Genomic DNA, 7,714 nt, shown 5'->3' with positions numbered 1-7,714 from the left:
CCTTTCCCTACTCATCTCTTTCTTTTGTGAACAGGTAGTTATGATAGTAGAATAGTTTGGGTTGGAAGGCACCTTAAAGATCATCTAGTTCCAACCCTCCTGCCAAGGGACCTTCCACAAGACCAGATTGCTCAAAGCCTCATCCAACATGCCCTTGGACACTTCGAGAGATGGGGCATCCACAACCTCTCTGGGAAACCTGTTCAAGTGCCTCACTACTCTCACAGGAAAGTTTTTCCTTACATCTAATCTAAATCTACCCCCTTCAGTTTAAAGCCATTACCCTTGTCCTGTCACTATCTGCACCTGTAAAAAGTCCCTTCTCAGCTTTCCTGCACTCCAACTTTAGGTACTGGGAGGCTACTATCTCTCTGGAGCTAGCTCTTCTCCAGGCTGAACAGCCCCAGCTCTCTAAGACTGTCTTCACAGGAGAGATGCTCCACCCCTCTGATCATCTTTGTGGCCCTCCTCTGGACTCACTCCAAGATGTCCATGATCATGTTGGGGGCCCCAGAGCTGGATGTAGGAGGGCCTCATGACAACAGAGTAGAGGGGGAGAATCACCTCCCTTGACCCGCTGGCCACGCTGCTTTTGATGCAGCCCAGTTGGGCCTTCCGGGCTGCAAGTGCACATTGCTGGGTCATGTTGAGCTTTGCATCAACCAACACCCCCAAGTCCTTCTCCACAGGGCTGCTCTCAATCCAGCCTCCACCCAGCCTGGATTTGTGCTTGGGGTTGCCCTGACCCTCTGCAGGACCTTGCACTTGGCCTCATTGAACCTCCTGAGGTCTGCACAGATCCCCTTCTCAAGCCTGTCCAGGTCCCTCTGATGACATCCCTTCCCTCCAGCCCCTCAGCCGCACTGCACAGCTCCGTGCTGTCAGCAAACTGCTGAGGGAGCCTCAGTCCCACTGGCCGAGTGTTGCCGACAGATGTGAAATAGCGTCAGGCAGCTGCTGACCACAGCAGTGGCCATCCAGCCCATCCCTTACCCACCCAGGCATCCATCTGTCAAAGCCACGTCTCTCCAATTAAGAGACAAGGATTCTATGATTCTATGTTGGTGGGGACAGCATCAAAGTAGTCCGTCATCTCCCATAACATGTCTTAGAAGGTACATGTGCTGGAGAGGTGATGATAGGAACAGTTTTTTCCACAAAGATCAGATGGATTGTTAGGTGTATACTTCCAACAACAGGGTCTTTCCCTTTGATATCTTCTCACTGTCAATTTTCTAATTGTTTGTGACTGACAGACTTTCTTGAGAGTTGTTTTATTTAGGAAATAAGGACTGCAGAGAACTGAGAAACAAATACTATAACATGAGTTTACGATGGACTTGCTTCTGTGCACTGCTGAAGGAATAAAGCAGGAAAAGAACTCAGACATTAAATCATAGCATACAGTTTAGTATCTGTGGAGGGACAACTCTTCAAAACTGTCTTATTGCCAGAGTTGAGACTGTCAAGGAAGGAAATCTAAAGATGAGTTCAAGATTTCATTAGCTAAATGGCCCACCCTACAGAAACTGGGATGAAGCAGTCAGTCAACTAATAGAGGGAAAGAATACATGGCTATGGCACACAAGAGCTGCAATTTTGACATCAATGCTGAATTTGGTCTGCCAAGGGGATGATATGAGAACCCCAAACATAGGCAAAGCAGCACGTGTCAAAGTCTGATGTTTCACATCCATGGGACAAACTGACATTTCTATTAAGTGACTTTCAGTGATTGTATATGTATGTGAAAGAAAGGTACCTTTTTGTTTACAGATAATTTCTTCAGCCTGCTTAGAGAAGCAAAGCTAAGCTCAATATAGAACTGATGGAATAATATCTAGCAATGGCTCTTGATAGATCTTAGTGTTTGGGCCAGGAATCAATGGGGAATAGATATAGAAAGATACCAGAAAGCCAATAATGCCAAAAAGAGAACAGGCTGAAGCTACACCAGCTCATTAAGGTGAATTAGTACTCCTGACCACAAAAATGTACTGCAAAAAGAAATGAAAGCAAGAGCTACAAAGGTGTGAACATGCGGACACTGTTCAAGGAATTGTTGAGTCCAGGAACTGCATGCAAATCCAAACAGGATCTGTAGAAAAATGTTAGGGGAAAGACAGTTCATATTATTTACAATCAATAAAGGATAAAATTACACAAAACATTTGAGCTTTTATGGTGCAGATAAAAAACCAAAGCAAGTAGCCTCATTTTTTGTGAAGCAACACTTTGTTTTTAAAAAAGAGAGGGCATAGCAAACACAAGTGCAAACAAGGCGTTCATATCACCTTGAAGTATAAGCAAAGCCATCATACAGAAACATTAAATACCTCTAGAGGGAGATTCCTTCAGGAAGTAAGGAGAAAACTAAAACTCCTGAAGCAAAGTTAGCTCTAGTAAACTAGACCAAATCGGAGCATAAAAGTCAACAACAGTTGTAGCTTATTATCCTGCAGGAAAAAGAAAAAATCACACACTATCCTGCAGTTAACGAGCAGGGTCTTAATGACATCCCATTTAATTCTCCTTACTTGAAGGAGTAAAATGGTGGGGGAAAAAAAGCTTCAGAACAGTGAAAACATATGTTGAAATCTGAGCCAGTTTAAAAATGGAAACCATGCCTCAGCTGAAATTCTTATCGGTTGTAATAAAGTTTAAGTTAAGCATCAGAACAAGGTTCAAAATTATAGTTATAAAAATACTTTTTCTTAAACAGTAAATGAAATATGGCAGTCTCACAGCTATCTCATCTGAGAAGTTCTGGATAACTCATCCAGTCCAGGCCAAACTTTATAGATTGAAACACACCAAGTTTTCTCAGGGTAACATCATAGATAGTCCTATGTACATCTGTCATTCCCTTCACAGACTTAGGATGAAGTAAATTTGCTCTTTAAAAGCAAGCTAAATATATATATATATATATATATATATATATACACACACACACGCCCCACCCAAAGATATTACCTGTTTTTCCTTTCTGCGTCAGCAATACAGAGATGGAAGATTCAAGAGAAAGCAGCCCCTTTTTGGAAGCAGAACTGCACAGGGGGTGAAGCTCTGCAGAACAGGTGCTCCAGTTTTCTCTGGGGCTCTGGATCTCAAAACTGCAATTGCACTAGGTCTCTACCTATTTATACAGCTTCCCGAGAGGAAAATTCTTGAGCGCTGCTCTTCTGAAATAGTCAGGGGAAAACACTGTTTTCATCGCCCAGCCTGATGTGAAAGCTCATGGCTGCAGTTCTCCAGCTGAGCTGTATGCACGCTGCTGAAGAGCTGTTCCGTCACCATGCCTCCTGAATCTCAGGCAGAGGAAGGGATGGGCTGAAGTTATCTGCTTTGCATCTGAAGTCACATGATCTCTTCCAAGAGGAATGGCCTTTCTGCTGTGTTGAGGCAATGATTTGCATTTTAGCAGATCTAGCACATCAGACAAAAACACAAGGGCTGTCCAGGTACTTGGCTCTCTCCTGTGCCTGGCATGGTTATGAAGGCTGTTAGGGAAAGAAATACTGAATTTCCCATGGGGCACTGTATCTGCATGCTAGTGATAGAGCTGTTTTCCAAAACACTCACACTCAGATAATGGCATAAGTCATGAAGCACTCAAATCTTGCACTCAGAAGCACTGCAGTAATGCCTATATGTTTCATTCCTTCTTGTGTGCACACACATTCGCCTCATAAACATGTGACTGGAATTCAGTGGACCAAGTTGTATTTCGGCTCCTCTCCTCTTTGTGCAAAACTGTGAAAGGGATCAGACAAGCTGAGAACACTGCAGCACTGCTCCCCTATGAGGTCAGGAAACCCTGCTGCTACCTGCTTTGAAATCAAATTGTGACTTTGGCAGCAGGGCCCACACCTCTAAACTAGCTCCTCATCATGCTGACCAGGGCTCTCTGTCACTGCACAGGTGCCCAGGGAAGGGCCCAAGATGATTTGGTACTGCCCACAACAGCCCCTGAGGAATCTGCCACTCCTGGCAATATATTGGCAGCATGGGGATACTGCAATTTTGAACACATACACCACCAAACCAATCAAAATATGAGGTATCAGAAGAAGTATAGTATCATAATATAACCAGTACAGCCCTCATTATCCGTCATCCGCATGATGCTATAGGCTTGGGGCAGAGTGGCTGGAAAGCTGCCTAGAGGAAAAGAACCTGGGGGTATTGATTGACAGCCATCTGAACATGAGCCAGCAGTGTGCCCAGGTGGCCAAGAAGGCCAATGGCATCCTGGCCCATATCAGAAATAGTGTAGCCAGCAGGACCGGGATAGGGAGCAAAAAACTTCTGAGCACGAGACAAACAAAGCAAGATCTGCACTGAGCACAGAGATGAACAAAGCAAGATCTGCACCCTTCTAGCCCTGCCCAAAAGGTCTAATAATGCTATCTTTTCAGGAAATGTTTGCCATCAGTCTGCTGTCCGCTGACGGTTCTAAAGGCATCAGACATCACTGTGAAGGACAGAGAGATTAAATTGTCTTTTGGGACAGACAAGACAATGGCCCTTACTGTGAGAGAATGGATGTACTTATTAAAGTGCAAAAGATATTTACAGTGCCAAAGCAGCAAAGCAGGTGCTGTGTGAATGCACTGGTTTGACTGACTGAGCTAGTCCTCTGAGGTTCTGGAGTCTCAGACACAAGCCTCCAATTTTAAAGCTGTTCCTCTGCTGTGAGACGAGACAGTAAATGGCACACGTACAGGCGTGAGAATTCTGCATGACCCAGAAGGGTTTTGATGTTTGTTTTTCTGGCAGGATGCACTTTCCCCGATCAGAGTTACAGTAGCTAATCATTTATGTATGATCACGCTGTTCTGCCAAAATGCATGCAAGCAAAAATATATCACAACCTCTTTCCACTGCACTCTGGACACACACATTATTTATAATAACATTTACTGTACCTGATAAATTCATCCACATTGGCATTTACCAAGACTTCTGCATACTGAGAGACTATAGGGTTTGTTCCAATGACCAACAAATCCATCAGAAATGTTTCATGCAATATCAATGGGGGAGAGATATAAACATCAGGTTCTGTAGGACATAAAGTCTCCACTGCATCTTTTCTTTTGCTATTCATGGAATTTGTTCAACCCCTTCCTTAGTGGTCTGATGTGACCAAGCAACCCGATAAAGAGTCAGCCCTGATGGACCGAGTCACCTCTCCAGTTACCCATGGGGATCACAATAACATGCAACTTGAGGAAACACAAACATGCTTTTTAAATTAACCTTTCCTGTTCAAATCCAAGGACACAGGCTGTACCAAACAAGACCACTCTCCATTCTACATAAGGCAATGAAAAGATACCAGTCCCACCAACAAGGTCACATATACTACTGCCTTTTTGTTAAGCAGGCATGTATCACGAGCATATTTAAGTCACAGCAAAGGGTTTTAGCATCAACAGTTGCAACAGAAAGCTGGCCAAAAAATTCTGACAATGTGTTGTTGGGCAGTGTAGGATGACGAGAAAAATCCCAGTTATGTTGCTTGCGCAGAAATCAGGACATCCCTGTACCAAGCAGCCCTTCTTGATGTAATAGCACATATTCGGTTTTCCAAATACTGTGGAAACATTAACCTCCTGAGCAAGCCTCTGTGCAGGCGTTCCACATACATAATTCAAATTCTGCTTCAGGCCTATTTCTCAGAAGCACCCACTACAAAGTGATGTAACTGCTATTTTTCAGAAAGACTGAAGATAATAATAGTCAAAGTGAATGTGCTCCTTCTGAGTCCTGACCATGATTCCCCTTCTCTTACCCTACCAAGCTCAAAGAAGTATTTTTATGTGACATAACAAAGTATTTTAAAGTAATGTCCAGAGGAGAAGTCCCTGTCTGAGAGACCTGGACGTCTAGTCACAAACAGTCCAGAACAATTTTAAACTCTTCCCAGTCAATGAGATGACAGAAATCTGTTCTCACAAATAAGAGGGAGGAGGTCAATATGGGTGAACAGGAACAGAAATCTCCCCCCAACTGCCCATTCTGGGTGACATGATGAATAAAAGACATCAAAACTATCATCCTTGGCAAAAAGAACACAAAATCAGAAGTGTGAAGCAAAGGCAGCTGTGGGGCCTCCAAACTCTTGAAGGCCAAGAAACTAGATCAGAACGCTATGAAAGCATCAAGATATCTCCTGTAAAAAATAGAAGTGTTTTTTTTTTTAAAGAAAGATATTTCCCAAATTACCAGTTGAATGCAGATTATTCTAGGAAGCAATGACTCATGACCTAATTTCACAGTCCTACCTGACTCACAAGTTAGCTTCAGCCTCAACCTAAAAGTCTATAGAGATGACAGCCATCTACAGCATTCGGGTTTTGCCAAATCTTTGTGAAGCAACGTGAAGAGAAAGAAACAGGCACAAGAATTCCCAATGACAGCTTGATCTGCATTTTGTTGGTCTGGTGGACCATAAGCTTCACAGACAGTGCAAAACTTACATCCTGAAGCCTACTGGACTGCCTCTTCCCAAAAGGTGCCTCTGGGTCAAATCAGGTTTCCGAAGTCAGGAAGGTACACAGATTCAACTCACACATTAATGCACAGTATGCAGAAGGATTTTTTAAAGATTTTTTTATTGTTCTTTAAAGACTAAGTGCAGCTATAACATACATGACAAGAGGTCAGCAAAGTCTATAGAAGTAATTTACTTCACCTGTATTTTCATCTTACCCTTATTAATTTGCTTACAATGACAAAAATTTTCTACCTTGTAACACTAAATCATCTGCTGTTCTAGCAAAATACTATTAATTTCAAGAGCCAAGGCAACTACAATATTTAGCTAAAAACAATATACTGCTTTGCTTACAGGCATAACATGCTTCTGAAAATTTGCAAACTTCTCTTTTATATTCCAAATAACAGTTTCCATCTGTAACTTTCAACAGTGTACAGGTGCCTTAATTTTTATTTCTATCAGCCACTCTCTTTGGAATACGAGGATTTAGTATGGTGAGGACTGAGGTAATGTGAATAGTGCAAAAACCTGGGGTTCTGCATTCTTACCTGGGGTTATGCACTCTAACAGATGAAACAAGGCCATTTTTGTGTAGTGTAACAGATGACAAAAAAGGTCTCTAGGTGAATGAATACCTGATGCAGACGGGCACAGAACTGCACAGAAACAGCTGCGCAGCTCCATACCCTCATGAGCCACCATCTGCGGATGATCCACCACGAATCCACAACCTAAGTAATCTTGGATATTGCTAGATAGGAGCAGGGGGTGAGCAGACATCACGTGCAGCTCCATCCACCTCCCCTTTAGCAAAGACACACCTACAAACACTTAGGCCTTGTCGTGCTGTATGAACACGTCACAAAACTCTAATTTTTCCAAAAAAAGAGGGTTGCAAAGGAGTGTGATTCACACTCCGCCCCCCGCTAGGCCCAGCTGCGAAGCCCAACGCACTGCGACCCGCGGGGCGGTCGGTGCGCGCGAGTGCGGGGCGTCCCCTGCCGGCGGCGCGGCACCGTGCCGGTGGCAGCCCCTCCGGCTCCGCCAAGCACCCCGGAACCCCCCACCCCCCCTCAGGTACACACTGGGCTTCACGTGCTACAGGAGGAGGTGCAGCAGGGTGAGGGAAAGGTCTGCTTTTAGGTCCTCTGCCGTGCTCGTAAAGGAGAGCCTTCGATGCTGTGTGTCCTGTGCTTTGTCTGAGGG

Source organism: Colius striatus, chromosome 1 (genome assembly GCF_028858725.1).
Source record: "Colius striatus isolate bColStr4 chromosome 1, bColStr4.1.hap1, whole genome shotgun sequence".
NCBI lineage: Eukaryota > Metazoa > Chordata > Aves > Coliiformes > Coliidae > Colius > Colius striatus.
The sequence above is the reverse complement of the archived record's forward strand: the minus strand, read 5'-3'. Positions refer to the sequence as shown.